The sequence below is a fragment of the Schistocerca nitens genome, chromosome 3 (assembly GCF_023898315.1).
Source record: "Schistocerca nitens isolate TAMUIC-IGC-003100 chromosome 3, iqSchNite1.1, whole genome shotgun sequence".
In the NCBI taxonomy this organism is placed as follows: domain Eukaryota; kingdom Metazoa; phylum Arthropoda; class Insecta; order Orthoptera; family Acrididae; genus Schistocerca; species Schistocerca nitens.
The window spans coordinates 824,247,866-824,273,593 of record NC_064616.1 but is presented as its reverse complement, the minus strand read 5'-3'; the positions used below and the strand labels follow the sequence as shown (position 1 = coordinate 824,273,593).

Below are 25,728 nucleotides of genomic sequence, written 5' to 3'. Positions count from 1 at the left end.
TTTTCCGTCGCGGCGAGATCTATTTACGAAATTTCAGTCACCAACTTTCTCTTCCGAATGCGAAAATATTTTGTTGAGCCCAACCTACATAGGTAGGAATGATCATCAAAATAAAATAAGAGAAATCAGAGCTCGAACAGAAAGGTTTAGGTGTTCGTTTTTCCCGCGCGCTGTTCGGGAGTGGAATGGTAGAGAGATAGTACGATTGTGGTTCGACGAACCCTCTGCCAAGCACTTAAATGTGAATTGCAGAGTAGTCATGTAGATGTAGATGTAGATGTGGCAGACTCTGCAAGAGAGGCGCTCAGCATCGCGGTGTAGCTTGCTCGCCAGGTTTCGAGAAGGTGCGTTTCTGGATGAGGTATCGAATATATTGCTTCCCCCTACTTATACCTCCCGAGGAGATCACGAATGTAAAATTAGAGAGATTCGAGCACGCACGGAGGCTTTCAGACAGTCGTTCTTCCCGCGAACCATACGCGACTGGAACAGAAAAGGGAGGTAATGACAGTGGCACGTAAAGTGCCCTCTGCCACACACCGTTGGATGGCTTGCGGAGTATAAATGTAGATGTAGATATAGATACGGCAGCAGGTTAGAATCCAGCCTCGGGCGTGCATGTGAGTGATGTCCTTAGGTTAGTTAGGTTTAAGTAGTTCTTAGTTCTAGGGGACTGATGACCTCAGAAGTTAAGTCCCATAGTGCTCAGAGCCATTTGAACCAAAGTGCTTAAGTGAAATTTCAACGGTAAACCTCTCCGTGACATACAACGCCTCTCTTGTAGCGTCTGCCACAGGAGTTCATTGGCATCTCTGTAACGCTCTCGCTCAGACTAAACGAAACCGTGACAAAACGAACGTGCCGCTCTTCGTTGTATCTTCTCTATCTCTTCTGTCAGTCCTACCTGGTGAGGGTCCCAGATAGAATCGATCGAACAAGCGCCTTGTAAGCCACTTCCTTGGTGCATGAGTTACTTTTCCTTAAGATTTGCTCTATGAATCTCAATCTGACATCTACTTTTCTTACTATTTGTTTTACGCGGTCATTCCGCTTAAAGTCGCTCTAGATATTTTATAATAGATACTGTTTTTCCAGCATTTTATCATAGTTGGTGTAGTTGTACAGTAGTGAATTTCTTTTTCTTTGCATGTGCAATTTGTTACATTTATTTACGTTCATGGTCAGATCATCTAGTAGAAAGCGACGGAAGCTCATTACGACTGTTCGCACATGACGCGTTTGTCTATAAGAAAGCTGCAACGACACAAGACAGTACAGATTTGGAGAATGACCTGCAGAGGATTAATGAATGGTGCAGGCACTTCGCTTTTCACTATATCATTTATATACATTGAAACAGTAATGGTTCTATCACACTTCCCTGGGGTACTCCGGAAATCGTCTGTATCCAAAGCCTTGTAATGCAGTACCCACCATCAGCCTACATATTACGTAAATACTATACGATAAATGTCAGTACCGAGCGAGGTGGCGCAGTGGTTAGCACACTGGACTCGCATTCGGGAGGACGACGGTTCAATCCCACGTCCGACCATCCTGATTCAGGTTTTCCGTGATTTCCCTAAATCGCTTCAGGCAAATGCCGAGATGGTTCCTTTGACAGGGCACGGCCGACTTCCTTCCCCATCCTTTCCTAATCCGATGAGACCGATTACCTCGCTGTTTGGTCTCTTCCCCCAAAATAACCCAAATAAATGTCAGTATAGTTTCCGCGGACACAATGGAATGGATACCGCACCAATTAACCCAACACATGACGTAAAATATCCATTAGACAACCTTGTGGCCCTCGTACTGACATAACTGCACATCAGCAAAGAGTATGATCCCGACGATTTTGACAACCACGATCGCAACAATATGACAGTTATATTTTTCATATATCGCAGTAAAGTCACTCGAAATCTGGTTGATAAATAGGAAGCAGTGTGTCGCATTTGGAAATAGGAAGTCGTCATGTAAACGAGTTCCTTCAGTAGTGATACTGGACGAAGTCTCATGCCCGCTACGGTTCTACTGCTGCGAAAAATCTTCTGAGTAGTGTCCTCCTAAAAACATCAGCTTAATGTTGATGACCTCCTGCCTTACTTCGTTGCCAAACTAGAGGACTGCAGTCCTGTCATCATCCTGACTAATAACGACCTGTATTTAGATGGCCTAGTAACCTGGGCCTAAAATTAAATGCAAAAATTCCCGTTAATTTTAATATCTCAGTCGCAGCTAATCAGACTTGTTTTCCACGAACACATGCACCCTGTTCTTCTTGATGACACCTCAGAACCTTATATCAGACCGTGTGAAGATTCTGGTTACAACTGTGGATGACCACCTCAGCTGTGAAGGAAACAACGTCGCTGCGCGGACGAACATTCCTCTTACTTCTACCCCATTCAAATTTACGAAAAAAAATTTTCGTACGATATGAAACTGAAACTTACGTAACTACTCATCCTGTCTGACTGTCTGAACGCAGTTGCGATGTAATATTACATGTCACGACCAGTGAAAACTCTGGACGGCTAAATCTAACTATGAGTGCTTATGTGTGTAATATTCGGCTGTTTGGCCATATATTTGTCACATAACTTATAATCAGTTTAGGTGATCGCTATGGACAAGAAATGTGACTATACTTTGTTTCATACGTTTCTCGGTGTTCATGCTCCTCAGGACCTCGTCTTACGTATTAATAGCTCTCGTCTCATCGTAATCTTAACGTAATATCTGTCTTACCTAATATATTGGCTATACCATCAAAGTAAAAAAAAATTTTAAAAATTCTCATACTCCTCTTCAGTTGCCAATGCCTGTCTCTGAAACAAATTATACTGCAGTCTTCACAAAATCCAACACCATGCTGTGTTCTATTAATGTCTCTCTCAGTAAATTAACATAATGGCTATTTGTCTCGCCCAACAATAAGGCAAGTGTTCTTTTCTTCTTCCAGACCCTCTTGTTTCCTTTTTCAGTCACTTACCTAATCTTAGTTTTTTCATATCTTCATTACTAGAAGCCGAGCGAGTTGCAGTAGTGGTAAAGTCCCTAAACTCGCATTTCAGGGGAGTAGGGTTCAAACCCAAGTCCAGTCGTATACATTTAGATTTTCCGTGGTTTCCCTAAATCGCTCAAGATGGGGTTCCTTTCTAGTCCAGTCATTGCTTATGATTCCTGCTCATGACCTTTTCGTTGTAGAGACGTTAATGCGTAATCTAACTTTCCTCTTACTATATACTTGAATTCCACCGTGTCGTCACATTCATTTACCTCTCATCTGTTTCCTCACATCCATTACTGCTTCAGCCTAGAACAGAAATCGAACTACCTACATAATTACATCTGTTATGTCCCTCTTCACAAACAAATGTTAACGATGGTTATTAAGTAACCAAGTGAATTCAATGACTAGAAATTTTCTCTTCTAGCAATTGCAGTTGTTACTACCGCTTCTGTTATTAATCTTTCTATATGCCAGATTGCATACTAAATGCGAGTCCCGACGGTATCACATGTGTCATCTGTCAAGATTCGGTGCAACAAGGCAAGGATCGCTGAGAGATGCTTACAAGTTGTTCAGTCATATTATCTGGATAGGCTTCTTATTCACACGCTTCTTCATCTTACCCGTGTGTGAGGTGACTATGTATATTTGGTATCTCTGAACTGTGTAATTGTTCCTTGGGGGCTCGGAAGGGATGTGAGGGGAGCCAAAACTCATTCTTATGTCAGAACTGTGTTCCTTCATGTATTTTGACACGGTTCTGGAGCGTTTATCTAGTCATTTATTGCATTTCGTTAGACCATTCGAACGAAAATTACTTGGTCATGGTACGAGTCAGTACATAATTTTCATAATTCTGATTAGAAAATTTACAAACTAAATACTTAACGACATCGAAAACGTAACTCATTATAGACAAAAGTTCAGAAATTCTTGTACAGAATAGAACGTGTATACCGAAATGAAACCTATCAGCTTACATTTTAAGTCCTAGAGTTTATTACCACTTTTTTTCAGTTCTGCTGAAAGCTTGTTGAAAATTAAACTTCCTGAATAGCGTACATATTTCTGTACAATGATTAAGGAAGTGTCATCCAAATGTAAATAGTTTTTTCTACATAATGTTTATTGAATGAATGTTTCAGGTTCTTCTGAATTAGTCAACATTGTCAAAAAAAGCATGATTATTCAAAGTGTAAAAAAAACTAAGTATACATATTTCTAGACCTGTTAGAGGAGATAAATTTGAAAATTTGTGGTAAGATCTTACGGGACCAAGCTGCTTAGGTCATCGGTCCCTAACCTTACACACTGCTTAATCTAACTTATACTAACTTATGCTAAGGACGACACACACACCCATGCCCGAGGGAAGACTCGAACCTCCGAAGGGGGAAGGCGCGCGGACCGTGACAGACGCCTGAGACCGCGCGGCGTTAGAGGAGATAAAGAGAAACTCATTTGTTATGTGACACAAATGTCATGGGTGACAGAACCACAGGCACATAGACACAGGCAACAGAGCATGCACAATGTCGGCACTAGTACAGTGTATATCCACCTTTCGCAGCAATGCAGGCTGCTATTCTCCCATGGAGACGATCGTAGAGATGCTGGATGTTGTCCTGTGGAACGGCTTGCCATGCCATTTCCACCTGGCGCCTCAGTTGGACCAGCGTTCGTGCTGGACGTGCAGACCGCGTGAGACGACGCTTCATCCAGTCCCAAACATGCTCAATGGGGGACAGATCCGGAGATCTTGCTGGCCAGGGTAGTTGACTTACACCTTCTAGAGCACGTTGGGTGGCACGGGATACATGCGGACGTGCATTGTCCTGTTGGAACAGCACGTTCCCTTGCCGGTCTAGGAATGGTAGAACGATGGGTTCGATGACGGTTTGGATGTACCGTGCACTATTCAGTGTCCCCTCGACGATCACCAGTGGTGTACGGCCAGTGTAGGAGATCGCTCCCCTCCCCACACCATGATGCCGGGTGTTGGCCCTGTGTGCCTCGGTCGTATGCAGTCCCGATTGTGGCGCTCACCTGCACGGCGCCAAACACGCATACGACCATCATTGGCACCAAGGCAGAAGCGACTCTCATCGCTGAAGACGACACGTCTCCATTCGTCCCTCCATTCACGCCTGTCGCGACACCACTGGAGGCGGGCTGCACGATGTTGGGGCGTGAGCGGAAGACGGCCTAACGGTGTGCGTGACCGTAGCCCAGCTTCATGGAGACGGTTGCGAATGGTCCTCGCCGATACCCCAGGAGCAACAGTGTCCCTAATTTGCTGGAAAGTGACGGTGCGGTCCTCTACGGCACTGCGTAGGATCCTACGGTCTTGGCGTGCATCCGTGCGTCGCTGCGGTCCGGTCCCAGGTCGACGGGCACGTGCACCTTCCGCCGACCACTGGCGACAACATCGATGTACTGCGGAGACCTCACGCCCCTCGTGTTGAGCAATTCGGCGGTACGTCCACCCGGCCTCCCGCATGCCCACTATACGCCCTCGCTCAAAGTCCGTCAACTGCACATACGGTTCACGTCCACGCTGTCGCGGCATGCTACCAGTGTTAAAGACTGCGATGGAGCTCCGTATGCCACGGCAAACTGGCTGACACTGACGGCGGCGGTGCACAAATGCTGCGCAGCTAGCGCCATTCGACGGCCAACACCGCGGTTCCTGGTGTGTCCGCTGTGCCGTGCGTGTGATCATTGCTTGTACAGCCCTCTCGCAGTGTCCGGAGCAAGAATGGTGGGTCTGACACACCGGTGTCAATGTGTTCTTTTTTCCATTTCCAGGAGTGTATTTTCTGATCTTTGTACAAGATGATGATTTTATATCTGACATTTCGTGGGAAGCTAATGTTTTTCATAATTTATGCACAAGTTTGAGCTTGATGTCCTCCCATATATGTTAATGACATACAATGAATCACTTGAAAATGGCATAAAATGACGAAACATGGGTCGTAATTAAACAGTAATACAGTCAAATGGCGGTGTGCTCATTTAAAAAATAATAATTTCCTTGTTATTGTTTCTGTTACGTTGTGTTTAAATGAAAGATTCTAATGATGTTTACGGGCTCTTTGCGGCTGATTGCATTCTGAGTGACCTGACTTGCATCTTGTTTGTGGGGATGCACGATGCAACAGTTAGTGCGGGTACGTTCGCTACAATTTCCAGAGAAAAGATTACCAAATCATGTCGTATTTAAAAAACTTGGTGAACGTCGTCATGAAACGGAATCCCTTAGACCAAGCCGACGGGAAACTAGCAGACCTGGCAGTGTGTTAACTGTTCAGTTTGAGGGAGCTTTGTCATAGCAAACTAAGTACAAAACCATCACCAACACATCATCTATAGCCAAGGAACTAAATACAGGGGTTGGACAAGAATATGAAAACACTGCAGGAAATGCGTGCTTGAACATAAATGCAGATTCCATCCGAGCCTGCAGGTGGCACTGTTGTATTTGACCTCAAACGGTGTCTGGGCAATGCCGTCAAAACATTGCAAGTGTCAGTCGGGTCAGTAGAGTGTTTTGCGTAGTGGTGAGTGCTAAGTGTATTCGAACGTGGGTTAGTCGTTGGTGCTCGTACGGTTGGTGCTCCCGTAACCAAGGGAGTACAAGTATTTGGTGTTTCAAGAGACACTGTACTGAAAATTTATACAGCATACAGGGAAAGTGGAAAAACATCATCCGCTAAATCACAAGTCGGACGAAAGTGTGTATGAAGTGATCATAGCAGACGGACATAGAGGAGAATGGTGATGATGAAAAGTAAGAGGAGAAGAGCAGTAAAAGGCACTGCAGAACTAAATGTCGCACTCGCGAACACTCTCAGCATCGAAACAAAAAAAAAATGGTTCAAATGGCTCTGAGCACTATGGGATTTAACATCTGTGGTCCTCAGTCCCCTAGAACTTAGAACTACTTAAACCAAACTAACCTAAGGACATCACACACATCCATGCCCGAGGCAGGATTCGAACCTGCGACCGTAGCGGTCACGCGGTTCCAGACTGAAACGCCTAGGCCGGCCGCGGTGGCCGTGCGGTTCTAGGCGCTTCAGTCTGGAACCGCGTGACCGCTACGGTCGCAGGTTCGAATCCTGCCTCGGGCATGGATGTGTGTGATGTCCTTAGGTTAGTTTGGTTTAAGTAGTTCTAAGTTCTAGGGGACTGAGGACCACAGATGTTAAGTCCCACAGTTCTCAGAGCCATTTGAACCATTTTTTTGAAGCGCCTAGAACCGCACGGCCACACCGGCCGGCTTGCACCGAAACAACAATAAGGGAGCTTCATAAGCTGTTAACTGCGTGGCGAACAGTAATTCCAAAACCACACACAACTGATGCAGATATTTTCAACAGAAAAGCGTGTTGGCTAAACCATGAAACCTGCACTATGTGGCAATGCAAGAAAGTCATTTGCTCGGATGAGCCTTGTTTCATACTGTTTTCAACGTCTGGCCGAATTACGTCCCAAGAATGAAACATGGCGGGGGTTCTGTGATGATTTGAGGAGCCATATTGTGGTATATCGTAGGTCCCATGGTTACCTGTAAGGTCGCATTACTGCCAAGGGTCATGCGACTCTTTTGGCTGATCAGGTCCATACCGAGATATAATGTTTGTTCCCCAATGGTGATGTCGTGTTCAAAGACGCCAGGGCCAGTCCGTAGTAATTGAGAGAAAGCCATCGAGTAAAATAGAAACGATTTCTGGAATTCCACAAGGTAGTGTTATAGGCCCTCTGCTGTTCCTTATCTTCATAAACGACTTAGGGGACAATCTGAGCAGCCGTCTTAGGTTGTCTGCAGATGATGCTTTCGTTTATCGTCTAGTAAAGTCATCAGAAGATCAAAACTAATTGTAAAACGATTCAGAAAAGATATCTGTATGGTCCAAAAATTGGCAATTGACCCTAAGGAAATAAAAGTGTGAGGTTATTCATATGAATGCTAAAGGGAATCCGTTAAACTCCGTTTACGCTATAAATGAGTCAAATCTAAGGGCCGTAAATTCAACTAAATACCTAGGAATTACAATTATGAACAACTTAAATTGTAAAGAACAGAAAGAAAATGTTGTGGGGAAGACAAACCAAAGACTGCATTTTCTTGGCAAAACACTTAGAACATATAACATGTCTACTAAAGAGAATGCCTACGCTAGGCTTGTCCGTCCTCTTTTGGAGTACTGCTGCGCGGTCTGGTATCCTTACCAGGTAGGATTAACGGAGTACATCGAGAAAGTTCAAAGAAGGGCAGCACGTTTTGTATAATCCCGAAATGGGGGAGAGAGTGTTACTGACATGATACAGGATTTGGGGTGAACATCAATAAAAACAAAGGCGTTTTCCGTTGCGGCAGAATCTTCTCACGAAATTTCAATCACCAACTTTCTCCTCCGAATGCGAAAATATTTTGTTGACACCGACCTACACAGGGAGAAACGATCGTCATAATAAAATAAGAGAAACCAGAGGTCACACGGAAAGATATAGGTGTTCTTTTTTCCGCGCGCTGTTCGAGTTTGGAATAATAGAGGATCATTGTGAAGGCGGCTCGATGAACCCTCTGTCTGGCACTTACTTGTGATTTACAGAGTATCTATGTAGATGTAGACACAACACAAATCGTCCTGGACTGGTTTTTTGTGTGGGAGGATGAATTGTAGCATTCCAGCTGGCCATGACAGTCTCATATTACTGAGCCTTTGTGGTCAACTTTGGAGACAAGGTTGTGTGATCGCTATCCACCACCATCAACGCTACCTGACATTGACATTTTTTGCAAGCAGAATGGTAGGAGATTCTCTTGAAAACCATGCAGGGTCTGTATTTACCCATTGCGAGAGGACTGGAAACTGTTTTAAACACCAAGTGGTTTCCTACACTGTATAAAGCATGGTAATGTCTCGTGTTTCTTGTTTTTCGTGTTTACATATTATTGAACACCATGAATGGGACGTCCTGCACGAGACGGGCATGCAGCGATTCAAGTATCAGAAAGTATAAGACGTAACAGCTGATGACTTTCTCCTGGGAGCCGAATTCTGCCAGTGGTACCTACACCAAATTGTAAACATCCCTGACTTTCATATGTGTGTTTTGTTTACTGGCGAGGCAGCCTTCACAAGAGCAGAAATATTCAGCAGCTGTAACAGCTGTGTCTCGCAGTTATGAAGTCCTAAGGTAACTCGGGTGCTTCATCATCAACAGAGATTTAAAGTAAATGTGTGGACTGGTGTTGTCCACTACCATCTGATTGGATCGTATCTTTTGCTTAACAAGCTCGGTGCGGGAAATTACCGGATGTTTCTCCGAGAGGTACTACTGGAAACGTTTGGGGAATGTCCTGTTAGTAGTCAGTCAATGATTACGGTTCCAACATATAGTGCCCCCTCCATACTTCGCCGTTGATGTAAGAGAACATCTAGACAATCTTTTCCCCAGTTGCCGGCCGAAGTGGCCGAGCGGTTAAAGGCGCTACAGTCTGGAACCGCACGACCGCTACGGTCGCAGGTTCGAATCCTGCATCGGGCATGGATGTGTGTGATGTCCTTAGGTTAGTTAGGTTTAAGTAGTTCTAAGTTCTAGGGGACTTATGACCACAGCAGTTGAGTCCCATAGTGCTCAGAGCCATTTGAACCATTTTTTTTTTTTCCCCAGTTGTTGAATTGGAAGTAATGAGCCAGTACTGTGACCATCACGTTCTCCCGACCTCATTCTTATGGATTTGGGGGGGGGGGGGGGGGAGCAGCTTTTGGTGTACGAGTTACCGAAAGACAATCCAGAAGAGGTACTTGCTCGTTTCGCTGACGCTGCAGCCATTACTCGTAAAACACTTGTTTGGTTTGAGCGTGGTAAACAATCACGAGCACGAAAATGCCAATAGTGCTTCAATGTAAACCGACGGCATCTTCAGTATCAAATCTAGCACAATATTCATCACACAATGATTTGAATACAGTCTCTGAACATCACTAGCGTGGAAACCTTCGTGCACCCCCAGCTGGGAAATGGTGCACCTGTGACAGTTTTTCCACATAAAGAAAGTGTTTAGTTTTATCTTTCCTAAACATCCTAAAATGTTATATATGTAGTTTTTTACGTCTTACACACACACCACACACATTATATATATATATATATATATATATATATATATATATATATATATATATATATATATATATATACTCCTGGAAATGGAAAAAAGAACACATTGACACCGGTGTGTCAGACCCACCATACTTGCTCCTGACACTGCGAGAGGGCTGTACAAGCAATGATCACACGCACGGCACAGCGGACACACCAGGAACCGCGGTGTTGGCCGTCGAATGGCGCTAGCTGCGCAGCATTTGTGCACCGCCGCCGTCAGTGTCAGCCAGTTTGCCGTGGCATACGGAGCTCCATCGCAGTCTTTAACACTGGTAGCATGCCGCGACAGCGTGGACGTGAACCGTATGTGCAGTTGACGGACTTTGAGCGAGGGCGTATAGTGGGCATGCGGGAGGCCCGGTGGACGTACCGCCGAATTGCTCAACACGTGGGGCGTGAGGTCTCCACAGTACATCGATGTTGTCGCCAGTGGTCGGCGGAAGGTGCACGTGCCCGTCGACCTGGGACCGGACCGCAGCGACGCACGGATGCACGCCAAGACCGTAGGATCCTACGCAGTGCCGTAGGGGACCGCACCGCCACTTCCCAGCAAATTAGGGACGCTGTTGCTCCTGGGGTATCGGCGAGGACCATTCGCAACCGTCTCCATGAAGCTGGGCTACGGTCCCGCACACCGTTAGGCCGTCTTCCGCTCACGCCACAACATCGTGCAGCCCGCCTCCAGTGGTGTCGCGACAGGCGTGAATGGAGGGACGAATGGAGACGTGTCGTCTTCAGCGATGAGAGTCGCTTCTGCCTTGGTGCCAATGATGGTCGTATGCGTGTTTGGCGCCGTGCAGGTGAGCGCCACAATCAGGACTGCATACGACCGAGGCACACAGGGCCAACACCCAGCATCATGGTGTGGGGAGCGATCTCCTACACTGGCCGTACACCACTGGTGATCGTCGAGGGGACACTGAATAGTGCACGGTACATCCAAACCGTCATCGAACCCATCGTTCTACCATTCCTAGACCGGCAAGGGAACTTGCTGTTCCAACAGGACAATGCACGTTCGCATGTATCCCGTGCCACCCAACGTGCTCTAGAAGGTGTAAGTCAACTACCCTGGCCAGCAAGATCTCCGCATCTGTCCCCCATTGAGCATGTTTGGGACTGGATGAAGCGTCGTCTCACGCGGTCTGCACGTCCAGCACGAACGCTGGTCCAACTGAGGCGCCAGGTGGAAATGACATGGCAAGCCGTTCCACAGGACTACATCCAGCATCTCTACGATCGTCTCCATGGGAGAATAGCAGCCTGCATTGCTGCGAAAGGTGGATATACACTGTACTAGTGCCGACATTGTGCATGCTCTGTTGCCTGTGTCTATGTGCCTGTGGTTCTGTCAGTGTGATCATGTGATGTATCTGACCCCAGGAATGTGTCAATAAAGTTTCCCCTTCCTGGGACAATGAATTCACGGTGTTCTTATTTCAATTTCCAGGAGTGTATATATATGGCCACCAGAGTGAATTTCTATTGTTCGTGTTGTTAAGTGTTTCTACCAGGCCTGGTAGGAACACCGTCAGACGTTGAGTGATCACTGCGAAGGACATGCAGAGGCCGCTCACTAGACAGTCTTATCAGCACCTGACAGAGTTTGAAAGAGCGTCATTGTCGGTCTCCATTTGGCTGGCTGGTCGAATCTTACAACACCCAGATTTTAGATTTGACGTTGGTGTGATGTTGGACTGTATAGTGACATGAGGACAGGAATACTCGTCTTCAATGATCCGGTCAATGATGTCTGACCACTGTAAGGGAGGATGGTCATAATTTGCACCAAACACGAGCTGAACTTGGGAATTATCGGACTATGCTCAGGCTGCCGTTATCACAACACAAACGGCTACGTCTGGAGTGGTGCCAAGATCGGGAAGCATAGACTGCTGATGAATGGCGTCGCATTATGTTCAACAATGAATCGCGGTTCTGACCATCGTCGGAAAGTATGGTGGTAAACTGGGGAGAGGTCTCATTCTTTTAATATTTTGGAGAGGCGCAGTGGTATAATCCTGGCGTCAGTGTGCAGCCGTCAGGTATGACTTCAGGTCACACCTGGCAGTGTTTGAGCGAACTCTGACGCCACAATATTCAATCACAGACATCCTTCGTTCTCGTGTGTTACCTTTCACACGATAGCATCGTGGTGCCATTTTTCAACAGGACAATGCTCGTTCATATATGGCACATGTACGTATGAACCGTCTGTGTGATGTCGATGTATTCCCGAGGGTAGCAAGATCCCAGACCCGTCTCCGACAGAACACGTGTGGCACCAGCTTGGACGTCAACCCTGTCACAGTGCCACTATCCTTGAAATCAAAGACTGGTTTCAGCTGTTGTGGGCCAGCTTTCCTCAGGAAAGGATAGAACGGCTTTGTGACGCCTTTTGCAGCCAAATCAGTGCCTGCATCCAGATCAGAGTGGATGCAACGCCATACTGATAAGTGGACTCATACTGCCATGTGTTTTGCAAATCTGACTCAGTATTGTACTTGTGCTGGCGTAAGAGGTCGCCAGCACACCGGTCGGCAAAGATGTAGCAAGAAGATCGATAGTAGGCGCTGGATCAAGCGCGCCTATCAGGAGAGAGGCCAAAGACAGACTCGCAAGCACAAACCGCCAACGCCCTCTCGACGGAAAGTATTTAGATCGCCGCCGATGACCAGTTTCGCTCAGTCACTAGCTCAGCCACTGACGCACTATTCTATTTGGCGTCTGTCAATTCACATCACAGGCTACGAGAGTGTGTAGCGAGTGGAGTAGTGTTTATAGCGGGACTTATACTTCAGCATCAGTGAGGCTAACGTGGGCTATTACTACAACACATGGACTCTCTTAAAGATAAGTAGCTTTCTGTTCAAGTGAATAAGGAACCCTGTTAATACATGGGTGCAGTATGTTGTAGAGAGAGGATACTGGCCACCAAACAACATCCTCTCCCTTGACTCATGTGGTACAAGACACAACAGTGGCGACGAGGACACAAAAGGAGTCACTGCAATAGCATCACATGCCGTTTCAACCCATGAAGTTTCATTTCGTTTCCTCCACCCCTTCTGGTGCCTCACTTTCGCGAATTGACACCGCAGATCTGGCCTAAGAATATTCTTGGTAAGTGCACAGAGTTACCCCAGCATACGAAGACGTAGGAGATAGTAGGGTGAAAGAAAGTTGAGTGAACGGGCCTTCGCGTTTCAATGGCAGAGATGGTTGAGATCATTGTTATACTAAAGACAGCAGCAAAAATTTTCTGCACCGTATTTTGAACGCGATACTTCTAAGAAAACGCTTCATCTAGCCTCAGTCGTAGGAATTTAAAATAGTTGACTTCACTGACTGTTTGGCCAATAAAATTAATTTCGCTTTTGCAAGAGTTGCGTGTCAGAAGCAATATGCATTGTGCTAAGGTGGTGTGTTGTCTTGCGAAAGGTTAAGGCCGCTTGTAGGATGGTCTAAGCGGACAAATGGACGCATATGATAGAGCAGTGGATGACTCCTTACCATATCGGATGTCACGCAAATCAAGGCCATTGCTAGGTGTTTTGCTTCCCTTGCCGAGAACTGAAAAATGACGCCCCCTCTTTTTTAACACCACCGGTCTCTCCGATTCCCCCCTCCACCACCACCAGCATCCGACGGCCAACAACGCAAATCGCCTATTATACTTTTAATCATCAAACTAAAGTAACCAGACGTCCTCATTTTCTGGGTAAAGTCCTCAGTTTTCACGCTTTGTCTTCAGTTCCTTTCATACTGATTGACACAACATATGTCCTCAATTTCTTATCTTTGTCCTCAGTTTTTGAAATTCCCCAAAATAATTGAAATAGGAAGAAGGTGCTGAACATTTTAAACTAGAACTCAACTGAATACAGCTGTGCAACCAAATTTGGCATCATTTACTTATTTTATTCAATTGCAAGAAAATTGACTAATAAAGGTTTGGAACTATTTTTTGGTGTGAATGAATTTTTCCTTGAATTTAGAAATTATGCTGTGCTGATGGGAGACATGCCGAACTTTAAACTAGGTCATCTGGATAGCAGTGGGGTCATTTCTTATCTGTTTTAATTGTAATACTTTTAGAATGAGGAATAAATCTCACCTCTTTCAGCATCCATCTTCTTACGACTAAATAAATGAATGACGACTTGTTTGCATTTTCTGTAGACGGTTCTACAACTTTTGTTAGCCGCGCCGGTGGCAGTGTAGTCTAAGCGAGGTAGGCAATGTGTTTCCTTTCCTCAAAGTAAGTGAAGACTTATTAAGTAATTGTTCCGTTTGCTTTTGAAAACAGTTCGGTGTTTTAATTTTTACTCTCTTTCATTTTTTCTCACTTGCTGAATTTTTTCACTGTCTGATTTGAAATTAATTTTTTCCGCCCTTTACCGCTCCTCAAATTTTAACGCCCTAGGCGGCCGCCTACGCTTACCTAATGGCAAAAAAATGGTTCAAATGGCTCTGAGCACTATGGGACTTAACTTCAGTCCCCTAGAACTTATAACTACTTAAACCTAACTAACCTAAGGACATCACACACATCCATGCCCGATGCAGGATTCGAACCTGCGACCGTAGCGGTCGCGCGGTTCCAGACTGTAGCGCCTAGAACCGCTCGTCCACCCCCGCCGGCGCCTAATGGTAGGAACGGCCCTGACGCAAATGGAATCTAAGGGGAGCATCTCTGCCAGTCTACAATACCTTTGAGCTTTCAGAGCAACTTACGTTTATATGGCGGCTATCTTGTGATGGTTTGTTCCAATATAGCGTACTAATCGCCCATAGGGAGTAAAAATGCATGAAGTTATGTGGTATTACACTGTGCTATATTTAAACCATTTCGTAAAGTGGCTGAAAAGAGTGCAAAAAGTACTCAAAGAACGAGGGCAGACTCTTAGCCACAGCAAAAACCAGTGGAAGTACATTCAGGAAGTCCCCAGCATAGTAACACTATAAACATTCGCGTGACAGCAAGTTTCTTGTCAAGGTACGCACCATACTCCTTTCCGTTTTTATGTATAGAGAGGCATATGTTCTGGTTCTAATGGCAACCGTAGCATCTCGGGGAATTAGCGATAATCTAGAAATAGTACCGTTAACGTAAATAATTGATCTGTAAGCCATGACGCCTGATTATCGGCACTGGTGGCTCGAGCGCGTCACTAATAAATTAATGTCGTAAGATTAATAACACTAAACATTGTGACTGGTTGTGGTACATACACGTAATCCTTTACATTACTGCGTTGTTAGCCGATGAAAGACAGTGGAAGACGTACCGGTAACCCCATATCGTCCATGTAAACATCCCGTCCCCCACACATCAGAGTGCCTGCAGCACCTGTCGGGACAGTAACTGTGATGCAACGCTTCATGTGGTTAGCTCTGTCATGGGTGTGTTGCGCAACTCGTCTGTCGAGGAGACCTCTTTCCATGCTACGTGCGTCCAATGACGGTCTGTTATGCCATCACAGGTGACGGGAGGTCAAAAAAAGGAAGGCAAGGGGATGGGAGGGAGGTGGGCGTGTATGAACGTTGCCAAACCAGAACAGACGTTGTTTGCTTATAGTAGGCTTATCGTCTGCAGCTCGCCAAGCGCTACAAGGTGAGCAGGTAGTATACGTAATCTCACGCATTCTCGGGCAGTAAACAACGATGTGCCATTCTGGAGCAGCAAATAACACTGGAATCTTGAGGTGTACTGGGGACACTAAGAAATGGGATTCTACGTGACCCTATATCAAAAACACTGCTGCTGTGAAATACTAACGCATCACGATGTATCACACTGCCTCCAGTAAGCGCTGCAAAGAAATTCACAGCCATTGATACAGATATCGTGAAACAACGTAATATAGAAGTTAAATACCTTTCCTTGTATGTTATTAGGCAGACAGAGAGCCGAGAACTGGGTTCTATGTTGAATGAAACGTATTCCAATTCACAAAGACAGTTCATAAAACGGTAGCCACACTAAATTCACGAATGGAAGGTAAATGATCGTTTGGCACTAATGGCCGGGTTGAAACTTCCTGGCAGATTAAATCTGTGTACCGGACCGAGACTCGAACTCGGGACCTATGCCGTTCGCGGGCAAGAGCTCTACCCGAATTCGAGTCTCGGTCCGGCACACAGTTTTAATATCCTAGGAAGTTTCATATCAGCGCACATTCCGCTGCAGAGTGAAAATTTTATTCATAATGGCCGGGTTTTTTGGCCGTCTGGTGCAAGCCTTTTTATTTGACGCCACTTCGGCAACATGCGCATAATTTGATGACGCTGGGATGAAGCGACAACACAAACACTCGAAGGAAATTTCCGACCTGGCTGAAATCGAACCCGCGATCCTGCGATGTAGAGGCAGCGACGTTAACCACTAGACAATGAGCTACTTATAACCAATGAAAGTGACACATAGACAGCGTGTTCTCATACAATGCAGGTTTCCACGGTCGGTATTTGCGTAGTTGGTGACTTTATTTTATGAGCATCATGCTGCGGTGTACGGTGGGGTTCCCAAACTGTGTTCCGTGGTACACTGGTGTTGCACGGCACGCGAATAAAAACTATTAACAACATGGTGTTTTCTTTTTTCAACATTTTGACGATATTAATTTTTATTTTATTTAATTATGATTTCTGTATTACTACTTATGATTTAAATTTGAAGTAATCACTGAAAAAAAAACTAGTTTATCTTAGTTTTAAATTTTTATTATCGTGTTCCAGTAAAGTACCAGAATTCTCAAAATGTTCCATCAGAGGAAAAATTTAGGAAGGCCTGGTCAGTGGCATCTTTCTGTTCCTAACGTTCCGCCTCCTAATACTGGAGATATCGTCAGAGGCTGTACAGATCTCGTTAGTTGATTTTGGTACTTGAACAAGCTCACCAAGCCGAATTGTTTGTACCTAACAACAATGGCCGGTTGGTGACGTTACCCGACAGCTGGCAAATACTACAGAGCCGCTCCGACGTCTGGTTGGAGCTTGTGCTGCAAAACATTTGGCGCTGTTTGCTTTGTTTAGCATTGAAACCCACAACTTTCCTGAGTTCAGCCTTGTTCCTTTTGATCTAAAGTAGTTGTAATGTTATTTTTAATTTAATGGCTCTCTGTGTATCCTAGCATAGTAATGAAAAATCTGTAGTATCAGAGAATCGAATTTGGTGGTTCCTTAGTCCCTGTACATGACATCCAACTGCCGATTTATCCGTGTTTCCCACGCGACAGTTGATGCTCTGAATAGACTGTGGAGTTAAGACTGGGCATCTATGCAGCTGAATAGTGAGTGAGTTTTTTTCGCCGGCCGAAGTGACCGAGCGGTTCTAGGCGCTACAGACTGGAACCGCGCCACCGCTACGGTCGCAGGTTCGAATCCTGCCTTGGGCATGGATGTGTGTGATGTCCTTAGGTTAGTTAGGTTTAAGTAGTTCTAAGTTCTAGGGGACTGATGACCTCAGAAGTTAAGTCCCATAGTGATCAGAGCCAGCTCTCGGTCCCGAGAATAACTTGAGAAAAAGAACTTTCCTGGAAGGCAGTAAATTCGGGAACTTTGTTACGAATACTTCGACAGTTTACTGACAAAATTGTCATTATTCTGAACGCAGTCTGATTTCGCTACTATTTTCTTGGCGTTTGGCGAGTATTCATCAGAGTGCCTCAGACTGCCACCTAGCATAAAAAAAGGAGCATACGATGGATGTCCTAGAGTATTCCAAACAGAACTACAAACTGTAGTTTTCATCTGTGTGTGGGCCTAGAGCCGTTATTGTGTTCATTATCTCTCAACTAATTCCTCTCTCCTTTCACGTGATTTGCCTAAATCGCTTCAGGCCAATGCTGGGATGGTTCGTTTGAAAGGGCACGGCCGATTTCCTTCCCAATCCTTCCCTAACCCGAGCATGAGCTCCGTCTCTAATGACCTCGTTGTCGACGGGACGTTAAACACTAACCACCACCCCCTCTCTCCTTTCACCCAGTGTTCTAACTAACCGTGGAGGATATTTTTCTCGAAAACATTAAGTCAGGTATTTTTTTTTTGGTAAAATGCATTTTAGGCAAAGCTTAAAAGATAACTGAATAGTGAACATCACATTGCCAGGAATCTGTTGGAAACTGGAAGGAGCGAGATCAGCTTCAGCTTTCAAAATTACTAGATACAGAACAGAATTCTCAAAAGTGAACGATATTTAGTCTGACGGATCTTTTGATAACACCATAAAATGAAAATTAACACTACAAAAATACACTTTTTAACTAGAAATTATTTGCATATTTATAAATTATTATAACGGAAATCATATGTCAGTTTTCAGTTTGTTGTAATAAACATACGAAACACTTTTCATCTTGTTCTAATTTCTCCGAAACATGTGTGGTGCTGCCAGAGGCCATAAATGTGTCCAGAGTCAATTATTCATTTGATCTTTTGAAAATAAAAGTTAATGAAATAGATTTTAGCACACTACTACATTAGCAGGGCATACTTCCTACCCAATAAAATTTCTGTTCTCTTTCTATAACGTAGTTCAGCTTGAAAGCACCAGAGAGTTTTACTAAATTACCAGATCAGTGCAACGCATGAAAAGTTTGTGACATAAAATATGCGATATTAAATTATGCTATATCTAAAGTTGACTTCGCTTGTTGCAGTTTCCAGCAGGTTCATGGTAATGTGAACTTCACGTCACAAACCGGAACGTAGCTTGTGGGGTGTTGGTGAATCAATCTAAAATAACAGGTCGCCTGTATAATATTGCGCAGAGATTATTTTTGAACTTAATATGTGTTAAGAATTAATTGCAGCTGTTAGTAAACCACAACGGAAATGAAATAAAGAAAAAGCACTTGGAAAATCAGCGGTGTAATAGCGTAACTATGTACTATACTAGCGCAAATGCATAAGCTCGTTTCAGCCCCTGACGTAGTACCAGAAGTCTTATATTGTATACGACATCTTCTTACAAGTACATTCCCGTACACGACACTTTTAGTGTTCCCCTGACTGCGTTCAAATTATCAGTTTATGCCTGCTTCTACACGAAGGCACGCTGGAGCGGCGCGCCATGACAAAATATGCTAATGCTGGTCGGGAACGCCGAGGCGGCTACAATTTCCGTTCGGTAGCGGTTTACATATCGTGCGCTCAATGAGAAAATTAATATTAGATGTGCAGCAAGGCGTGCGACGCGGTGCTTCCAGCGGACGGCCAATTACCACACGCATGCGCGCGCCGCTGTGAAGCAATGCATGTAACATATTTCTGATTGACGGCTGTATTAAATTAGTCACGGCGCGTAAACCGATTTGATGCACGTTGCGTCACGGGCACGATAAACTGCTGACGCTAAACCTCTACGGGCACCGAGTGTTCCGTAATAAACGCGCGCAGCCCTCATAGAGAAATAACTAGCAACGTGTTGCAACGAACGAGTCCGAAATGAAATTCGGTCACAACAGACAAATGCTTTGCTGGAGCGTATAACGAACAGTTTAAATGGTTCTTCTTAGAGTCCAGTGTTGTCAATGGAAACGTTACAACAGTATTATCGAGTGCTTTTCTGAAAATGATCTCATTTTCAGCTACAAAAAGACCCAACGTATTCATTTCTGTACATCTAGAGGTACTACACATACGATAACAGTAATATATGATGAGGAAATTATAACCAGGGCGGAAACTGCAAAATCCTGACGTGCCCATATTGATGAGAATTTAAACTGGACAAAACGAATTTTTGAACTCCGGAAACAACTCAATTCCGCACATTTGTACATCGAATCATTGTAAATGCTCGGGAGAGACAGACGATTAAGTTAACATATTTTGTTTATTTTTATTCTGTAACGTATGGAATAATATTCTGGGGTAACTCATGTTTAAGAACGATAGTTTTTGTTGCTCAAAAATGTGTTGTAAGAATATTACGTGCTATTCATCCATAGACATTTTGTAGACATCTGTTTGAGGAGTTGGGTATTCTGACTTGTGCTTCATAGTATACGTATTCCATCATGAAGTTTGTTGTAAATGAACAACTACAGTTCAAAAGGGACAATGATGTACATAATTACAAAACCAACAGAAAAATTACTTTAATTTCTCATTAAGTCTGAATTTAGCACAAAAATTGGTGCACAATAATACTAACAAAATTTTTGATCCCTAAAACAGTGATGTATAATGACAGATAGCAACGTTACATTTGAAAACAAACTGAAAAATTTTCTCCTTGACAATTTATAGAAAAATATCTATTTGTGTTGTATGCAAAAGGTGGTGGTAGGAATTACTAATTCACATCTTCGCAGAAACAACCTTGTAAATGGTCAGTAAGAAGCCATATTTTCGCGTGAATATGTGATATGAAAGTAAAATCACTTGTTCAACATTATTACAACTAATCGTACAAATGACGTGGAAGTATTTCGTATTATTCGGTCAGTATTACATATTTATTTGTTGAAACTGCCAAAAACTGAATATTGCTCACCTTCGCAATATTTATGCAGTAGTCGAGGAGTCGAATCAAAATTGCAAATTCTGAACACAGACGAGGCTACTTATGGCACGTTTAAAAAAATGTGAGATCTATTGCTGTACTCTAGGTTAATAAACGTATATTTGTTTTCTGCGGCGTTCGAAAAGACACACAAAAAATATTTGCTACACTGCATGTATGACGTGTACAAGTCCGTACTTCACATTGCTTCTCTAACGTTCGGTTGAATTATATCAACATATTCCTTAATTTGAGTTAAAAGAATTATGAAGTTAGTTTCATCTTATTCTCGATGTTGATGAGCGTTGTGTGTGTGTGTGTGTGTGTGTGTGTGTGTGTGTGTGTGTGTGTGTGGTCTGAATCAAAATTTTATCTCAAAGAAACAGCAGCCAGTTACTCTTTTTATTGAAAAGTTTGTTTATCTAATTAACTAGTCTAAACAATCTCAGATTCAAATGGTAATAATAATGATAATAACGGCAATAATAACATGGTAATAACAACACAACGTTCAGACTGCTGTGAAATTTTTTGATGAGTGCATACACGACTAGAGATAGGTACACTGATACAACATCTTCGTCAACCACTGTCCGAAAATCCCTCGGTTCACTTACAGGCACGACGGTTAACACAACGGATAATGTGAAAAATTACAAAAAGGATATCATATATCGAGTTAAAATCATAAAATTTCCTGTCAGGTGCGTTTAAATTCAGCGTTTGAAACAGACAGTGAAAAGTAATCATGAAAATTCAAAATGAGAATCTTTTCGATTTAGTAATATGATTTTTTATTCTCTTCTCATAGTGAAGCAGCTCCCTTGCAGATCATTGATCTTTGCAGCAGGAACGCCATGAGGTAGGTCAGGAAAACTCCAAAGGAGCCATCTGGCGACGAGGTATGGAACCTGATAATTAGTGCGGAGACGGTGGGAAGGCGGTTACGTAAGCTTGTTGGCTTACAGTCACAACAAAAGAATAAAACGGGCTAAATAATGGAAATAAATTACAATTTCTAAATCCACACAGTAAATTTAAAGTTGCTGTGACAACGAGAAACATGCTAGCTTTTCTATTCACTTACCCACGTACCTGATCACAATGACATCATTTCGTAAGGCATTAATAACTTAGTTGGTCACACGTAGTTCAACTCTCTATATATCTACATATTGCTACACAATAATATGAGGGTGCATTTTCGCGTGACGGCTCTTTTATAATAATTTTCAATTCATTTCATCATAACCTACTGAAATTGTAGTTCATTTTCTACGATGATATCAGAACGATGAACTCCACATGGATTTCATAATACTTGTAGAACATTGAAATTGCTGCGGAACGTGTTTAAGAGTTATATTTCCTTTCGAACTTCCAAATAGTTTCCAAATGGCGCTTCTTTCCAAGAATTTATAGTAAAATTTAAGAATGAAAAAACTGATATACATTTGAGGGAATCTAGATTTCGAGCGGTTCTGGCGCTACAGTCTGGAACCGCGCGACCGCTACGGTCGCAGGTTCGAATCCTGCCTCGGGCATGGATGTGTGTTTTGTCCTTAGGTTAGTTAGGTTTAAGTAGTTCTAAGTTCTAGGGGACTTATGACCTCAGCAGTTGCGTCCCATAGTGCTCAGAGCCATTTTTTTTGAATCTCGATTTCCTCCGAAGGCCTAATTAATAACAAATGTTTCAGAAACCAGTCCGAAGAAATCATTTTACGTACGAGCTTAAAGCGAATCCATAAATTCTGTGGCTATTTCGGGATTTTAAACTAAAAATAAAGTTTTACTTATAACACTGAATGTAGTGATATTCAAACTATTTTTGTGTGTATCTTGACACACCTTCAAAAAATACATTGAGGTAGATGTAATTTACATTCACCCGAAAGTAATTTCGCCACTCGAGCACAACTGTAGTATGTACGAATACCTGAGATCATTTTAAGCGGCTGATCCTAATATTTGTTCAATATTTAAGGATAGAATCATTGACTCAAAGACGTAAATAAGGGTACCACATTTGACGATATTTTCCAAAACAGAATTCTCAAAATAACAGATCCTATACACTGCTAACCACCTTATCATCGAGAAATGTCTGTTTTGTTATTAACACTTTTTCTATTCTGCTGAAGTATGAATATTTTCCAGACTTTAATCCTTCAATGTCTTTAAAACAAGGTGTTTTTCATTTGAAGCTTCTTTCAATGTAATTTTTTCCGGCTCGCTATTTGAAGAAATATTCATCTGCCTTTAGCATCTGCGTAAATATTTATTTAAACTTTGTATTTTATACGTTAGTGCATTATAAAAATTTATAGTAAAATGATGAATTCAAAATCTATTTTGATACTAATTTTACCAGACAAATACTGAGTAAGATTTGGAAACAATGAAAAAAACTGTGTTAGTTTGATCAGAAGACGACAAAAGTGACAACAAGCAATGTTTCAAATTTCTAGATTACTCTTACAGTAAACAAGGTTACAAAATCTATAGCCATTTTTTCTTTAGCGATACAAGACATAGTGACGTTCGTACTACAAGAAAAGTAGACGGAGAAAACGCGAACATGAGGTTACTCACTAAATCTACCCATATTATCTCTATTAGACCCTAAATTAACGTTATTTTTCGGTAAATATCAATTGCAAGAATAAGTTATTACGGTGGATGGCTCTATGGCGATGGCCAAATGTCAATAATAACAAAAACAAAAAACTTACTACGTCATAAGAGTATGTCTGAAAAAAGTAAGACTTTCTGCCATAATAAATGCAAAGATCAGGTATCTTTTCGAAAGTACGATTGACCAAAGCTCCTGTTAAAATAGACGATAGTTTCACCATAAAGCGACAGAACGTAAACATTACAAATATTCGAGTAGCATGTTAACAGAACACTCATGTTTACATGCCATGTTGTATGCAAAGAAACTAATCGACTCAGTTGAAGTTTGTGTTGTTACGAAAACCGTAACTATATTATTACAATAAATAAACTCATCAGGAAGACTTAAAAAGGGATTGACAAATACTGAATGTCATAATTCAGTCTAGATATCGAGGCAGAAGTATCTACCTGTACTCGTACATTTCCTTTTTTATCCAGGTAATTTAATAGCTAGCTTAAAAGCAAATCCTAAATTTGTTTGAAGTTCCCTAAGTTTTTGCGGCGAATTCCTACAAAATATTTCATTAAAAATTTTCCGTACGCTGCAGCAATATCTACAATACTCTAATTTCTGTGTAAAATAATTAAATGCCGATCTTATATGTACAAGCCAGATCAAAATTTCCTGGACATTTCACATAGGTTCAATAAATAAATGTAGATGCCTGTACGAAGCTATGCGTAGGATGCTTCTTCAACTGAAAAATATTTAAACATTTTTCTTCGTTTCTTTCGCTGTAGCTCGGATTAAGAATAGAATAGCTCACCCGTAAGAACGTCAGAAATGGTACATGAAAATGTAGCTGTTGTTTCTCTTAACAATCTGCACCTAGGTAGCAACTCTAAAACGCCACAAACGAATCAGTAACCAACTTCACTTCCATAATCAGAACGAAGTGCTGCTAGCTATCTCCTTCAGTGTATGTCGAGACCTGTGCGAACAACAGTGTTAGATAAACTTACGCAGGAGGGTCCAAAACATAAAACATTCTTTCTTCTTACAGACAAATAAATAAGAAAACTACTACTTAACGAATCTGCGTCGCCCCTATGGGAGATACTAAGGAAACAATAAGCTACTCCCACCCCTTTTTCAACAGTTCGAACCCTCTTCAAGAAGCACTATTTTCGTTTAACAGGCTATATACGCCACGGAATAGCCGCGAAGAGGTTGTCACTATAACACTGACGCCAGTTAGCTATACGAGAACATACTCATTTCTGCGCACAGTTGAGAGATGTACAGAGCTCACAGAATGCGCAGAAGGCAGAGTGTGCAGCTACCAGACTTACACAACCAGTGTCGATAAGGAGCCCCGGAGAAGAAGATATGCAGCCCCGCATGGTGCATCCGGGCGTCGAACCGACGCGCCGCCGCGCCAAAGCACAGCCAGGCGGGAGCACGTCGAGCCTTTGCACTGCGTCCTGCACTACTGACACTCGGGCTAAAACCTTCCCGAACAAAAATAACGCGCCTTTTCTCTCTTTTTTAGTTTCAAAAACATAATTTTACCCCTTTACCATTATGCATGTAATAGTCTAATCTTCTTACGGTTATTACTTATAAAAGTGGGGGGCAGTGCAATCACGATCAAAGTAACTCGAACAACATGAACGCAGTACTGGGCATCAAAAACCTTTAACTAACTATAATAATAATGATAATAACTCGATGCCGTACCTTTTGGCTGATATTATAGGCAGCAATTTGTGGTGTAGAGAGCGTCCTGAAAACATGATCCCCGCGCGCTGGGGCCGGCAACAGGTGCCAGTCCGCTGGCCTGCACACGTGCAAAATTAAACAGCGGCCGTCGCGTGCTCCTTGCCCGCGACATGACCTCCGGCAAGTAAAATGGGCCGCTCCCGGAATTCCTGCCTCACGCCGAGCCCCACTTTCCACTTAACGGCCGCTCGGCCGTTGTTGTTACGGCACAAAAAGAACAAGTTTCCACCTGTGCAGCATGTCGAGAAAACGTTGGCGTGATCAGTAAATAGACCTTGTCAGCTGTAGAATGTAATGACAGTACGAATCGAATGAAATACAAATGGCAATCAGAGTACGTTTTTGTTTCTTGGGGTATATTGCGAAAGAGTGAAGTGTCTTTCGGTCTGAAATTTGTGATGCAGTAAATAAGTGAGAAACACGATACAAATGTTGGACTACATTCTAGACGTAAAATGAATTCTGCAATTGCAAACCAGGGAATACTTCCTTGCAGCATCTTTTAGTTTTAAAATAATATTCATTCCTGTTCCTACTGCGGGTCAGAGAAATAGTTTCCGCTTATTCTGTCAGTTTGACCGTTATTTCTAACGGCTACGCCAAAAATCTCCG

General features: G+C 43.1%; 1 long non-coding RNA gene across 1 annotated transcript in view; it reads right to left on the bottom strand.

Moving 5' to 3' along the window:
* Window positions 1–24,819, bottom strand: part of LOC126249775 (uncharacterized) — a 138,912-nt gene extending 114,093 nt beyond the window's left edge. Inside the window, exon 1 of the long non-coding RNA XR_007545659.1 lies at window positions 24,687–24,819. This is a non-coding gene — a long non-coding RNA (uncharacterized LOC126249775). The remainder of the gene's footprint in view (window positions 1–24,686) is intronic.
* Window positions 24,820–25,728: the final 909 nt, after the last annotated feature.